We start from the raw sequence: 13,892 nt of genomic DNA, 5'->3' as shown, positions 1-13,892 counted from the left end.
CCCAAAGCTCAGCCCGAGCGTCCACTGAGGAGGACGGGCGTCTTTCGTTACAGGATGGGCGTCCATCAAGGGGAGGTCGTGCGTCCCCAAGCAAGACTTGCCAGGCGTTAAACTCATTTAAGGGCCTTAATCATCATTTAAGTCCTTAGTTACCCTAATACTTGTACTTAGTATAAATACTCCCTTGTATTAACAAGTTGGATAATCAAGTTACATTACCATAAACCAACTTTGTTTAGATTAATCCTAGTTACTTAGTAGATTAATATAATCCAATTACACAATTCAATCTTAATTACTTCTTAATCTGTTTGTGGACGCGGGCCCACGGGGGTCGCTCGGGTAGAAAACGAGCAAGCTTTGCATTTGTGGAGTCGCCACCAATTTATTGTGGAAAATTGGAAACCGTTCGAATACCTCGCGTCATGTCAAGACACAAAGTAGTGACATGAACACCAAGTACTCGTTACCCTTAGCATTCTATGTCTAGAATGACTCTCGTGGATGCCAATGAACACGGATGTTCACAGAGATCTGGAGTAAGGGGTGAGGGTATGTATTAGGAAGCTCTTTTGATCGAACACCTAATCCCGCCCGCCTCGATAGCGGCCTCTACTAATGATTAGGGAAGCCATCTATACTTGATATGTTGTTGATTATATGCATGCAATGCAACATCCATTAGATTAATCCTAGCATGTGAGAATTAACTAAGTCGATAAACACGTAATTTAACATGCATTAATGTCGAGGTAGAAATTTAGGTTGATGGCATATGAGAGCATACAAACAATAATAACGATACAATAAAATACAATAAAGAAAAGTAATTACAATAATTACAACGGGTTAATTGATTTACGTCGAAAATACACTTAAAACGGATGGTTTTGAGAAGAGAAAAGAGAAAACAAATTAACGAACAGATTGTTAGGTGATCATACGAGTAATAGTTAATTAATACGTAAGCTAATAACTAAATCAAAGCAACAACGGAAGTTCAGAGGCAGGATTCAACCCGGAACAGGCGCAGTAGTGCTGCGTCCTTTGGAAGAGGTGCAGTGCTCACTACGTCGTTCCTGAGGTGAATTCTGGCTGTGAAGCCGGAATTGCATGTCGTTAATGTTCATTGGTGAGTTTAATGCTTGATTATTGAAATTTGACTCGGATAGAAGTGGTTTAATATATTATTTACATGTGAATTGGTCATAAAAACAATAAAAGACGGGATAAAACTAATTGGAACGAATTAATTACAAGATTAATAATAAGAATTAATAAATTAAACTTAACAAAACAAATTAATTAGGTTATCAATGCTAAACTAAATTATTGATTATGACGATGATGATAATTAACAGATGCAAATATACGAAAGATGAATTTCAGACACTTGATATTGATGAATCGAATCTCTAAAACCCGGTTTTGATTTTAATGACGAAAACCCACAAATATGAGTTATGAGGGATTTAAGTCGGGAATTAAAAGACGATAAATTAATGATGATTCATATGTCAAAATTGTCATGCTAATGAAATAAGAACAAGCAAAGACGAAATAAGATAAACAGATGAATTAAACAAAAGACGAAGGAAGAAGAAGGAAAGCAGGAACTGCGGCAGCCTCAGGAAGAAGCGCAGCAGGTGCTCCGTCCCTTCAAAGAGGCGCAACAGTTGTTGCGTTCCTTCTCGACATCTGTCTCCCGTTAATCTGTAAAAAGGGTTTGAATAAAGGTTTTGTAAATCGGTTTTGAATATATTTTCGACGTAAACCTTACAATAATAATTACAAAAATAAAGTACAATAATAAAAGATGGGATTTACACCCTCAGACTTAGATGTTTGACGAAACGAGATTAACTAAGTTTACGTTTAGTGATGCTCGACTCGAATGTACGACGAAAGTGCCCTCTAATAGGAAATTAAACAAAGTTGATTAAGTTGATTGATGTGGAGTTGGTCAAATTGGTCGGTCATGCAAAACGAGGCTGGTACTCAGAAGGATCCGAGCTTACGTGGTCGAAAGTTCAAGCACGTAGACGCCAAAAAGCAAGAGCGTGGTCTTAGAATGCAAAGGCAGAAGAGAAGGGCGGACACTCGCGTGAGAAATATGAGGAACGAAGGTCCCTATTTATACTAATCACACGAAGGAATTAGGGTTTCGGACGGAAAGATCCGGAAACAACCGACTTAGGTTAAAACACGGAAACTTAGACAAAAAGAAAGCCCTGATAAAAGGCGCAGCAGGTGCTGCATCCCTTGGAAGAGGCGCAGCACTTACTGCGTCCTTTCCCTAGCGGTTTCCTCCTACGCAAGAAAGCGCGTTTGAGAGTCTGTCGTATTTTAGACATAACGTTTTTTACACGACTCGGAATTAGGTGATTTTGGTGGCGTTGGAAAGCTAAGAGAAAGATCTAGAACTTTCTGTGAAATAGGCCTGACCCAAAAAAGTCGTTATGACCTCGTAAAACGGGCCTAAAGGTCGGGTTATTATTTTAACTAAATGAAATACACATTTTGTAATGCAAATTTTAAGTTTAGCCAAAGAAGTGACATGAGACTCAAAATGAGATATAATCTCAACATTTATGACATCCTAACCTTAGGTAGACAAGCACATTGCTTTTTGACTCGGGATTTGACGGTTTTAGGAAATGAAGAAGGTTTTTGACCTGGACTCCAAATGAACCCTAATTACTGCCAAAACGACCGTAATGACACCTACATGAAGACTAAGGGGTAGACACAAGCATTTGAGCTATCACTTGGCGATAAACTTACGAATTTTCATAAATCGTTCCGTGTACCAAACATGCGGCCCAATCATCACCGGGTGGCTTGTGGGAGGTGCAGAAATGAGGTATCTATAGAGCCCCCACTTTGACTGAGGCTTGGACAAGGCAAAAGTCAAAGTATAGCCATCAGGTCAATCGAAGATTACAACCTGACGACTATGGCGACGCGAGGCGGCTCAAGGGGTCTTAGCCAAAGACTTGTCGTCGGGAACATTTTAGAGTTTGTCGACTATCGGAGAGGGTCGTTTAAAGTCCATTAGACTACGTAAGGAAGCTCGCCAGCCATAAGAAGAAACCATACCTGAGACACCCCTGGGTGAAACGAGACTGAAGACGCTTCGGCAAAACTCTTTGGTCTGAAGATAACTTGGTGTCTGAAGGCATTAGGGGTTACAGGGAATTCTGAAGAAACTTCTTAACATTTCTGAAGGCTAACTCTCTCTAATGGAAAGGCTGAAGGATAACTCTCTGAAGGACTAAAAGAGGACTTAACTGAAAATGGGTTACCTAAAGGTTACTGAAAGGATTATCTGAAAGTGTCTGAAGAAATAAAGGATTATCTGAACGGAGGAGGCTGAAGGAAGGATTATCCTAAAAGCGTTATCTAAGGGTTATTTGAAGGGTCGTCTGAAGGTTATTTGAAGGATTGTCTGAAAGATTAAGGCAAGTTTCTGAAAGATCTGAAGGTTTATCCCGAAAGGGTTATCTGAAAGTACATAACTCTCCGGGAATTATTTCTCTCGAACTCTGTGGGGAAGAATCATATGTTGATTCAATCAATGACACGTCCTTGGCACCGCTGAGAAGGAAACAAAGGATCAACAACGAAGCGTCCTTAGCATCGCTGAGGAAAATAAAGGTGTTCGAATCAACAACGGCGCGTTCCTAGCCCCGTTGAAGAAAATAAATCGACCACGACGCGTCCTTAGCATCGTGGGGGACATATTGACGATTAGGAACATCTTGATCGCCGTGAGAGAAATATTGGGTGAGCAATACTGCAAAATACTGCTGCGTTGGAACATGAAGACTTGAGCGAAGCCCCCAGTTGGAGCGAGCACTGCTTCTGATACTTACCTGCATTGTTAGTAGCCACACAAGAATGCGATCTAATAGGAAAAAATAGCACATAAACACATATGCACGTAAGCAATTATCACATGGACCTCGAATGAGGAAACACATAGGTTTTGCAAAAGTTGTTTCTTTATAAAAGTTGTTTAAAACTTGCTCAAAGAAATTTGTCGTTTGTAATGTGTTATGCATATTCAAATGGGCTTTAGTCATAGGACTTGACACGACATCGGCTCACTAGGATGAAAGACGATATACTGTCGCAACGATAACTTAGATTTGACGCGACACAGGGATAAACTTGACAGACTTTTCCTAAGTATGCGCAACCGCTAGCCAAGCGTGGGTGACAATGCGTATCAGTTCCAAAAGGTAGAATAATTGAGAGGATGATGAAGGCATATAAATGAAAGGCATGAGCCATGGTCAACTGCCTACTTGGACGTCTTTTGACTTTGTCTTGCTATAAAAGAGATCCTTCTTGAGGCATGATAACTTGGAGAATTGATCTAAGACCTTTGTCATCGCCTGGACCGAGTACTAGCTTGACTCAAATGAGAGGGGAGTAAAGGAAGGGTGGCATCTCGGAAGAGAAGCCCCTGGGATAAGAAGATGACCCCGGAATATGGTAAAAAAAGAAGACTGGGTGACAAGAAGAAGCCTCCAGTAAAGAGGTAGAAATGGAAATTTGGAAGGTTGAAATGGAAAAGGATGGTTGTGAAATGGGTGTCGATAATTGAGGTTGAAGGTTTATGGTTAGTGTGGTAATTGAGGTTGGAAGTTGATGGTTGGGATGGTAATTGAGGTTGGAAGTTTATGGTTGGGACGGTTGTGTCCATGAGGACTGCCTACGTATTCACGTGAAGTTAAATCAAACCAGATCATAGTTCTGAGGTTTGGTTAATTTTGTTTGGGTGTTGTGGTTGTATCCTTCTTGTGTAAGAAAGGACTGCCTACGTATCCACCTGAAGAGGTGAAATCAAACCATGCTCGTAGTTTAGGTGTGTGCCTAAGCTATATTGTCAGGGCCTTAATGTGCATGGGTCAGGAGAGTATTTTCCTTTGGTGACGCGAAGAATCGATTTGAGATAACTCTCTCTGATCATAGACCAAAGAGGTATAACTAATTTTGTAAAAATTTCCTTGTCATGTGAGCACACTTAGTGGACCCTAAGGCTGGATATGGGTATGTCCCGTTCTAGGTAGTAAAGTATTCGAAGACTCTGTGTCTGGGTCAAGGTGAAACTGGATTGGATATTTGGAATGTGGAGCTTGGTAATAAGAGGTTTTGATGAATAAATCTATGGAGCTTGATTTTGTGGAGTTAAGGCTTTAATGGATTATGGCTTGTAATGTGGCTTGGAAATAGAGTCTCTTGGCTTGATGTAGCCTAAGCACGTAAAGGTAGGTTTGAATGATATGGGATCAAGTTTCCATGTCTTGTCCCTAAAGGATGGGTATACTTGACGAGCTTGAAAGGATTCTCAAAATTCCTAACTATCTCCCTGTAACGTTCTCGAGAAGGACTTATGGTGTATGATGTGTGAAAGGCTAAGTGAGGGTGCTAGCTGACCATCTTCATCGATGTCTTGATTCTATATAGACTTCAGCAGTATTCCGTATAACATTTATTTCATACTCGTTCTTGATTCAGACTCAGATTCTTGGTCTGAAATATATCTCGGCTTTTGTTCAGATTCTTGATTCAGGTTTTTTGAGGATAACTTTGACTTTGGATATTGACATTGACTTGCTTGATCGAGCCTTGTTCTTTTGATTCTTTTGTCTTGGATATTGATCTGGGTCATTTCTCTTGATTGAGCCTTTGTCTTTGATCATGGCACATGTCGTCTTGGATTTGCTTGCTACCATGGATTTGGGTCAGACTAGCACATTTGGTGTGAAACGGGTTGGTTTTTAGTAAACAGGGGTTGTTTATTATGCGGAATGGGCTTGCCTTCCGTCATGGATCTTTAACAAGGGAGATGGTCTGGATTCGTCGTAGAATCTCTTGAGATAGGCTCGTCCTAAACTAGGGTTATAGCAAGGTTTCTATTGCCAGACATGGAATAGGTAAGAAAAAAACACGGAGTTTCAGGTCCTCTACAAATTGGAATGGAACATCATTTAAGTGTACTCACATCGACTGTCATGCGTTGTTTGTTCGTTATAAAATGTATCAAATCAATTCTTGTTGTCACAGAAAAAGGGTAAAGCAAGGGATAGGATAGAATATGTGGATTGGAAATTGTACTTTTATTTAAATGGATAATGAATGTATGTATTTAACATAGACATGAGAAGACACGTGACTCGTGGGACAGCCCCCAGATTGCCACTAGAAACGGAAATGGACATGAAGAAAGATACTAGAACAATTGGGGAAAGAAAGCCTAAGACTCGGACTCGGACCCGGACTTTAACTCGATCTTAGATCTAGACTCGTAATCATCGGCCCACGCTTGAACATTTTCTTTTCCAGCAACTGGCTTTGACATCTGACTTTGAGCATTCACCCATTTGAGCGCCTCGTCCTCATTATTGGGAACACTGGAAGGATAATAGTCAAGAAACGTTTCCTGATAAGTGGCATATCCATGAGGATTGCCTAACTTGTCGTGTGAGTTAAAGGTTGAGAGGGACAATTTCCCGCTTTCGATCATATCTTGAATCATATGCTTGATCTTATAGCAAATCTCAGTATCGTGTCCTTTGCCCCTATGATATTGACAATAGGCATTCTCATCCTAAAACCTAGACTTCTTTTCTGGATCTGGTGTAGGACCGATAGGTTTCAACATTCATCGCTCCATGAGTCTATGAAGGGCATCCGTGTATGTAATACCAATGTTGGTAAATTTCCTTTTGTTGTCGAAAGCCTTTGTGGATGACCTTGGAGAGTTGTTAGGTTTCTTTGACGAAGGCTTCTTGAGGTTTCCTTTGTTGATTTTGATTCTTGGATGAGAAGAACTAGGAATGGATTGCCCACTCTTTGCTTTAGGACCGTCATGTTGAAGATTTGTCTGGACATTTTCCATCTTGGGAGGTTGGGCATCAAGCTTCTCACCCATTTCAGCAAACTGGTTCTCCATGTTGGAAAGTCGAGAGTTTAGATTATCAATAGCTCCCTCTATTTTGGCAAATTTATTGTTGAAGGTAATGGAAAGCATGAGCATTCCACTTTGGATATCTTCGTCTTTGAGGACATTGATCTCTTCGTCATTATGATGATTGAGGAGATGAGAACAATCCAGGAATGATTCTTCATCATGTTTAATGATATTGGACCAAAGAGGGTCGATCTTCTTGGATTTCTTGGCAGAAGGTGGCACAGGAAGCTTGCCATCCTCGATTATATCCTGAATAATATGCTTTAGACAAAAGCATTCCTCCGTATCGTGTCCCTTTCCTCGATGGTACTGACAATATGAATTGCCCTTCCACCTAGGGAATATCTTTTCAGGATCTGGGGTTGGACCAATTGGATGAAGTTTTCCCTGGAAAATTAGCCTTTGTAGAGCTACTTCATATGTGGTTCCGAGGTCAAGGAATTCCCTAGGTGCTCGTCCCAGCCTTCTGGGTGGAGTTTCCAAAAGGTTGACTCCCTTGTCTTCATTGGCCTTCTTAGGCGGATGGGTTGTGTTGAAACTATGATCTGGCATTGTGTGGACGCGGGCCCGCGAGGGCGCTTGGGAAACAAGCGTTTGCATTTGTGGAATCGCCATCAGTTTATTGTGGGAAATTGGAAACCGTTCGAATACCTCGTGTCATGCCAAGACACAAAGTAGTGACATGAACACCAAGAACTCGTTACCTTTAGCATTTTATGTCTAGAATGACTCTCGTGGATGCCAATGAACACGGATGTTCACAGAGATCTGGAGTATGGGGTGAGGGTGCGTATTAGGAAGCTCTTTTGATCGAACACCTAATCCCGCCCGCCTCGATAGCAGCCTCTACTAATGATTAGGGAAAATTGTCTATACTCGATATATTGTCAATTATATGCATGCAATGCAACATCCATTGTTTTGATACTAACATGTGAAGAATTAGACTAAGTCGGTGAACACGTAATTTAATCATACAATTGGGTCGAAGTTGGATTTAAGATTGATTACATGTGAGCATATAAACAATACGATAAAAGGAATACAATAATAAATACAATAAAGAAAATTACAATAATTACATTGGATTAATTGATTTATGTCGAAAAGACATCTAAAACGGATAATTTGAGAAAGAAAGAACAAATAAATTAACGAACAGGAGTTAGGGTGATAATACGAATAATAGTTAATTAAATACGTAATTAATAAACTAGGTTAAAGCAACACGGGAGTTCGGGGACATAAATCAACCAGGAACAGGCGCAGCAGAGCTGCGTCCCTTGGAAGAGGCGCAGCAGAGCTGCGTCCCTTGGAATAGGCGCAGCAGTTGCTGCGTCCGTTCCTTGGCTCAGTTCTGGCTGTGAAGCTGGAATTGCAAGTTGTTAATGTTCATTGGTGATTTTAATGATCGATTATGAATAATTGACTCGGATTAAAGTGATTAGCAGGTTATTTACATGTGAATTAGGGGTCATAAAAACAACAAACATGGGTGAAAACTAATTAGGACGAATTATTTACAAGATTAATAAGGTTAATTAACAAATTAGCAAACTAAACAAATTAATTAAGCTAAACAAGTTATTAATGACGAATTAATGATGGATACGATAAACAAAAGGTGAAAAAATATATCAATGACGAATTCCAGAGACTCAATATTGATGAATCGAACCTCTAAAACCTGAATTTGATTTTAATGACAAAAACCCGCAAATATGAATTACTTGGGATTTAAGTCGGGAATTAAAAGATGAATTAATTACTACTGATGATGAATAATATATTACATGTTAGAATTATTATGCTTAAATCGTTATATCAAAGAATCGAAGAACAAACGAAAGAAAATAAAAGAAACGAATTGACAAAAGACGAAGGAAGAAGAAAGGAAGCAGGAACTGCGGCAGCCTCACGAAGAGGCACAGCAGGTACTGCGTCCATTCGAATAGGCGCGGCAGTTGTTGCGTCCTTTCTCGACAGGTGTCTCCTGATAATCCGTAAAAAGGGTTTTAAAACATGGTTTTAAAAATCGGTTTTATACATATTTTCGACATAAACCTTACAATATGATTACAAAAATAAAGAACAATAAATAAAGTAAGGATTATACACCCTCAGACTTACATATTTGACGAAACGAGATGAACTAAGTATACATTTAGTGATGCTCGACTCGAATGTACGACGAAAGTGCCCTCTACGAGGAAAACGAACAAGATTGATTAAGTTGATTATTGTGGAGTTGGTCAAATTGGTCGGTCATGCGAAACAAGGCTGGTACTCAGAAGGATCCGAGCTTACGTGATCGAAAGTTCAAGCACGTAGACGCCAAAAAGTAAGAACGTGGTCTAGAATGGAAAGGGAGAAGAGAAGGGCGGACACTCGCGTGAGAAATATTTGAGACCGAAGGTCTCTATTTATACTAATCACACGGAGGAAATAGGGTTTTTCGGAGAAACTTTGGAAGTGAATCTCGAAAAGATATGAAAATATACGAAAAATACGCAGAAAAGGACTTGGGAAGAGGCGCAGCAGGCACTGCGTCTCTTGGAAGAGGTGCAGCACCTGCTGCGTCCTTTCCCAAGTGGTTTCCTCCTGCGGAAGAAAGATTTCCGTGTTTTGGTTATGGAATAACAGATTAATCTTGTTTTCCTTAATATTTTGGGTGAATATTACGGGAAATTATTTACCAAAGATTAAAACATTGCGAAAATATGGAATAGAAATATCCGGAACATTCCAGAACATTATGACTCGATTTTAGAAAATGAAGACGGTTTTTTGACCCGGACTCCAAATGTACTCTAATTACTGTCAAAACGACCGTATCGGCGTGTAGATGACAATTAAGAGGCAGACACAAGTGTTTGAGCGATCACTTGACGATAAACTTACGAACTGTCACAAATCGTTCCGCGTACCAAACATGCGGCCCAATCATCACCGGGTGGTTTGCGGGAGGTGTAGAAATGAGGTATCTACCGAGCCCCCACTTTGACTGAGGCTTGGACAAGGCTAAAGTCAAAGTATAGCCATCAGGTCAATCGAAGATTACAACCTGACGACTATGGCGACGCGAGGCGGCTCAAGGGGTCTGAGCCAAGGACCTGTCGTCGGGAACATTTTAGAGTCTGTCGACTATCGGGGAGGGTCGTTTAAAGTCCACTAGACTACGTAAGGAGGCTTGCCAGCCATAATAAGAGACCATACCTGAAATTCCTTGAATCTCCAGGGGAAACAAAACGCGATATTGGGAGAAGACAGCAGGACATAGTCTGGAACTGCTGGGAGAAATCTGCTTGTGGTCGGCTTCAAACAAACTTCAGAAGAGCTTGGGGTCGATGTTGATCTCCATGTCTCGAGAGGGAATGACTGTCGGTCGTTAACTCTCGCTGGGGGAACATAATCGGGAACTGATTTCCATGTCTCGAGAGGGAATGTCTATCCGTGTACTCTCGCTGGGGGAACATAATAAAGGCGTGTCGAAACACCTGTCAAAGAAGAAACGCTCGTTGTGACAAGCTAGGTCTTGGCAAGAAAATAGGGCAAGAGTTTGTTGTTGGCCTGGAAATACGGATCCGGGCGAAGAATATACGTCGAACGGACCAAATATGTGATATGGCATCAAGGAAGAGGCGCACCAAAGATGGGCCCACAAAATAACGAACTTATAACGAATCTTCGAAAATTCCCATGGAGGGAAACTAAGGAAGAGGCGCAGCAAGAGCTACATCCCTTGGAAGAGGTGCATCACCTGCTGCGTCTTTTCCTGAGTGCGGCAATCCTGCGTAAAAACCCGATGAAACAGAGGGGTTTGTTTCATAATTTCGAAACATAAACTCTTAATTTCTCTCTCAAATTCCAACCATTTTCGTCAAAATTTGATCCAAAAGCTTGCATTTGCCATGACTAATTGAGGTATGTGTATCAATCTTGCATTTATCTTCCGTATTTGATCAATGAGAGCGACAAAATTAGGGTTTTCGACCCTAATTAGTCGAAAATTTGGGACTTTTCCCCCAAAGGATTTTGCCTTGCAAAATTGACTTTGTAAATGGCTAATTGGTAGTGTAAGGATCACAACCATGTATTTGTTGCAAATTTTCATTGAGTTTTGAGCATTTGAGTGAAATTGAGACGGTTTCACAGCTAAACCGTAAATCGCTTCGAAAATAGCCTTAGGATTGCCCATTTGTGACGAAACTTGGTACTTGGAATCCTTGTATGATGGATAAACTTCCTACCATCTCGGAATTTTGATTTGTGACGGCTTTTTCAGGACACTTCCTAGGGCATAATCGCCGTTATAACGAAATGATGTCGAAATTCCGACTCGAACCCATGACTAGGCTTCAACTTAGGCTTTACTTGACCCAAATTACCAAATTAGCGGACGGGTTTGTGGGAAAATTGCCAAAGATGGCGAGAAAAGAGCGATTTCGGAGCTCCGAAAACTCGAAAATCCCCTAATCAAGGCTTGTCGTAACTTGAAGCGGCCTAAATTTAGCTTAATTTTGCAGGTGACGAGGCTTCTACATCTGGGAATGATCCCATGGACGTGGACACTGCTGTTGACCCTTCTCAGATGCTTGAGGAGGCGTTGGAGGAGGCTTTCACCGCTGCGGTGACGGCTGTTGAGGACGAGGTTGTTGAGGAGGAGGAGTCCCCGAGGCGGGCCAACGTTGGACGGGGTGGTCGCCAGCTGAGGGGAGCACCTACGTGGGCTGAGACCTGGGAAAGTAGGCACCTTCTTTGGGCTGCGGAGGGTCACCTGTCCTACAGGACGGTGAAGAGCTTGGTAAATCGAACCCATCGCTCTTAATTCATCTTCTTTCATTTCTGTTTGTCATTCCTTTTCTTCTTCATCTGAGCTAAAGATAGCTTTTGTTTCAAATCAACATAGGAGGCCGGGAACATCATATCATTCTCGGGCTATACGACGACGATGGGGTGCTACGAGAGGTTGTCGGCTGAGGAGCGAGCCATGATCGAGCAGGGAGCGTTCGGCGCCCTGGTGCAGGCGTGGAGGGATATCGCGAGGAGGAAGCTTCAGGCTAACCACAGTCTCGTCCGAGCTTTCTTGGACCGGTTTTGGGACACGACCTCCACGTTACACATGCATTTTGGCGAGGTGGGGGTCACGTTAGAGGACTACGGCATTATTTCTGGTCTACCGTGTGGGACTAAGGTGGTGGAGTGGCCGGAGACAGCCATGAGGGTTGACTCGGCTGAGGCTAGGAGGTTGATCGGCTGGAACTTGGCGCCGAAGGCGGCTGCGGTACCTGGTTTGGTGCCTAGTTCTTGTTGCAATATGTGTCCTCCGACAATAATGCGATCACAACTGTTGATCATGATGATCAAATGTTTAAATCTCATTTTAAGAATACATGTGGGATGTAATATTTTACAGTCAACTGGTCCACACATATCGGTAATGATTGGCTGACTAGAGTTTGACATTATTGTCATGCGACGGTGGTGATCAGTTGATCCCCTAAGGTCATACCTATAGGGAAATACTCTTAATTTATTATTTAATTAATCGTATGCCGATACGAGTTAATTAAATTGCTTAAAATTGACTGGTGATATTGTGAGTAAAATTAACGTGTCTTATTGTAATTCGATTATATTAGATACGGTCTAAGTAATTGAATTATTTTATTACTTAGATAAAATTATTGTTTACGAAACAATTGAAATTGAATGAATAATTTATTATAAATACAAGACGTGATTTATAATTCAATAAACCATTGTGGTACAAGTAATTACGAATTACTAGTCGATTTTGTATATGACATATTTTTATTAGTATGTTGATTTTTAATGGGTTAAAAATGCATAAATGTGAGACATAAACATGTAACATGTTACATGTGACATTGTGACAAAATTGACAAATTGACAAAGATAAAATGGAACCCATTTTATCTTATATATACCGAAATAATGGAGGGAGTATGAGGATGAATATTGTGTTTTTATTTTAAATAGGAACATGATTATTACCTCTAGGGACTAGCCTTGCATGCCTATTTTCTTAGGTAGAAAAACAAGCCCATGCATAGGGCACTCTTCCCCCTCCAACCGGTTTTGGCATGAGAAAAAGGCAAGGGTTTTTCCTCTCTATTTCATTCATTCATTTTTGATATAGAATTTCTAGAGTAAGAAATTACTGTTATTCTCTCTACATCTTATGAAAATTCTAGAGAAATAAACTTCACAAATACTCCCTCTTGAACCAATTTTTCAAGAGCAAAAGTTATAATTTTTGTGTCAATTTTATAGTAAGACTTATATTATTTCTAGTACAAAATAATATTAGTTATTAAGAGGTTTCCTTGGGTATATGCTTTTGTGAGAGATTCTAAACATGAATCTTGTTCAACCATTGTTGGAAAGCTCAAGAACTAACAAGAAGGAGATCTTGTTGGTGCCCATAAAACCGAAATCACATAGTAAGAAAGACGATTTCTTCTCTACTTTTGTTCATGTTTGCATGCATAAGATCTAGAATTTATTTTATGACTAAATAAATTGATTCATATATGAATATGTAAATTAATGAGATTAATAATTATTCTAACAAGTGGTATCAGAGCCTTAGGTTGTTTGCATGCAAATCGGTTATTGTTTTTCCTAGTTATACGATTAACAAACAAAACTTATAAATTTATGTTTATTATGAAATATCACGAAATTTAATTGCATGTTAAAGTTTCTGGTCCTAAAATGTATTTAGGATATTTTTGTTTATTTATGGATTTTATTGTTCATTTTATATAATAATGGCATTAAAATGTGATTTTTATGATAAAAATGTCATTTTTGGACTAAAAATAGCTAAACTTCTATTTTTCCAGTGGTTTTTGGATATGTTTTCACATATATTATCTACTGA

The sequence above is a fragment of the Silene latifolia genome, chromosome 11, assembly GCF_048544455.1.
Source record: "Silene latifolia isolate original U9 population chromosome 11, ASM4854445v1, whole genome shotgun sequence".
Lineage (NCBI taxonomy): Eukaryota > Viridiplantae > Streptophyta > Magnoliopsida > Caryophyllales > Caryophyllaceae > Silene > Silene latifolia.
Note: the sequence above shows the minus strand (reverse complement) of the source record.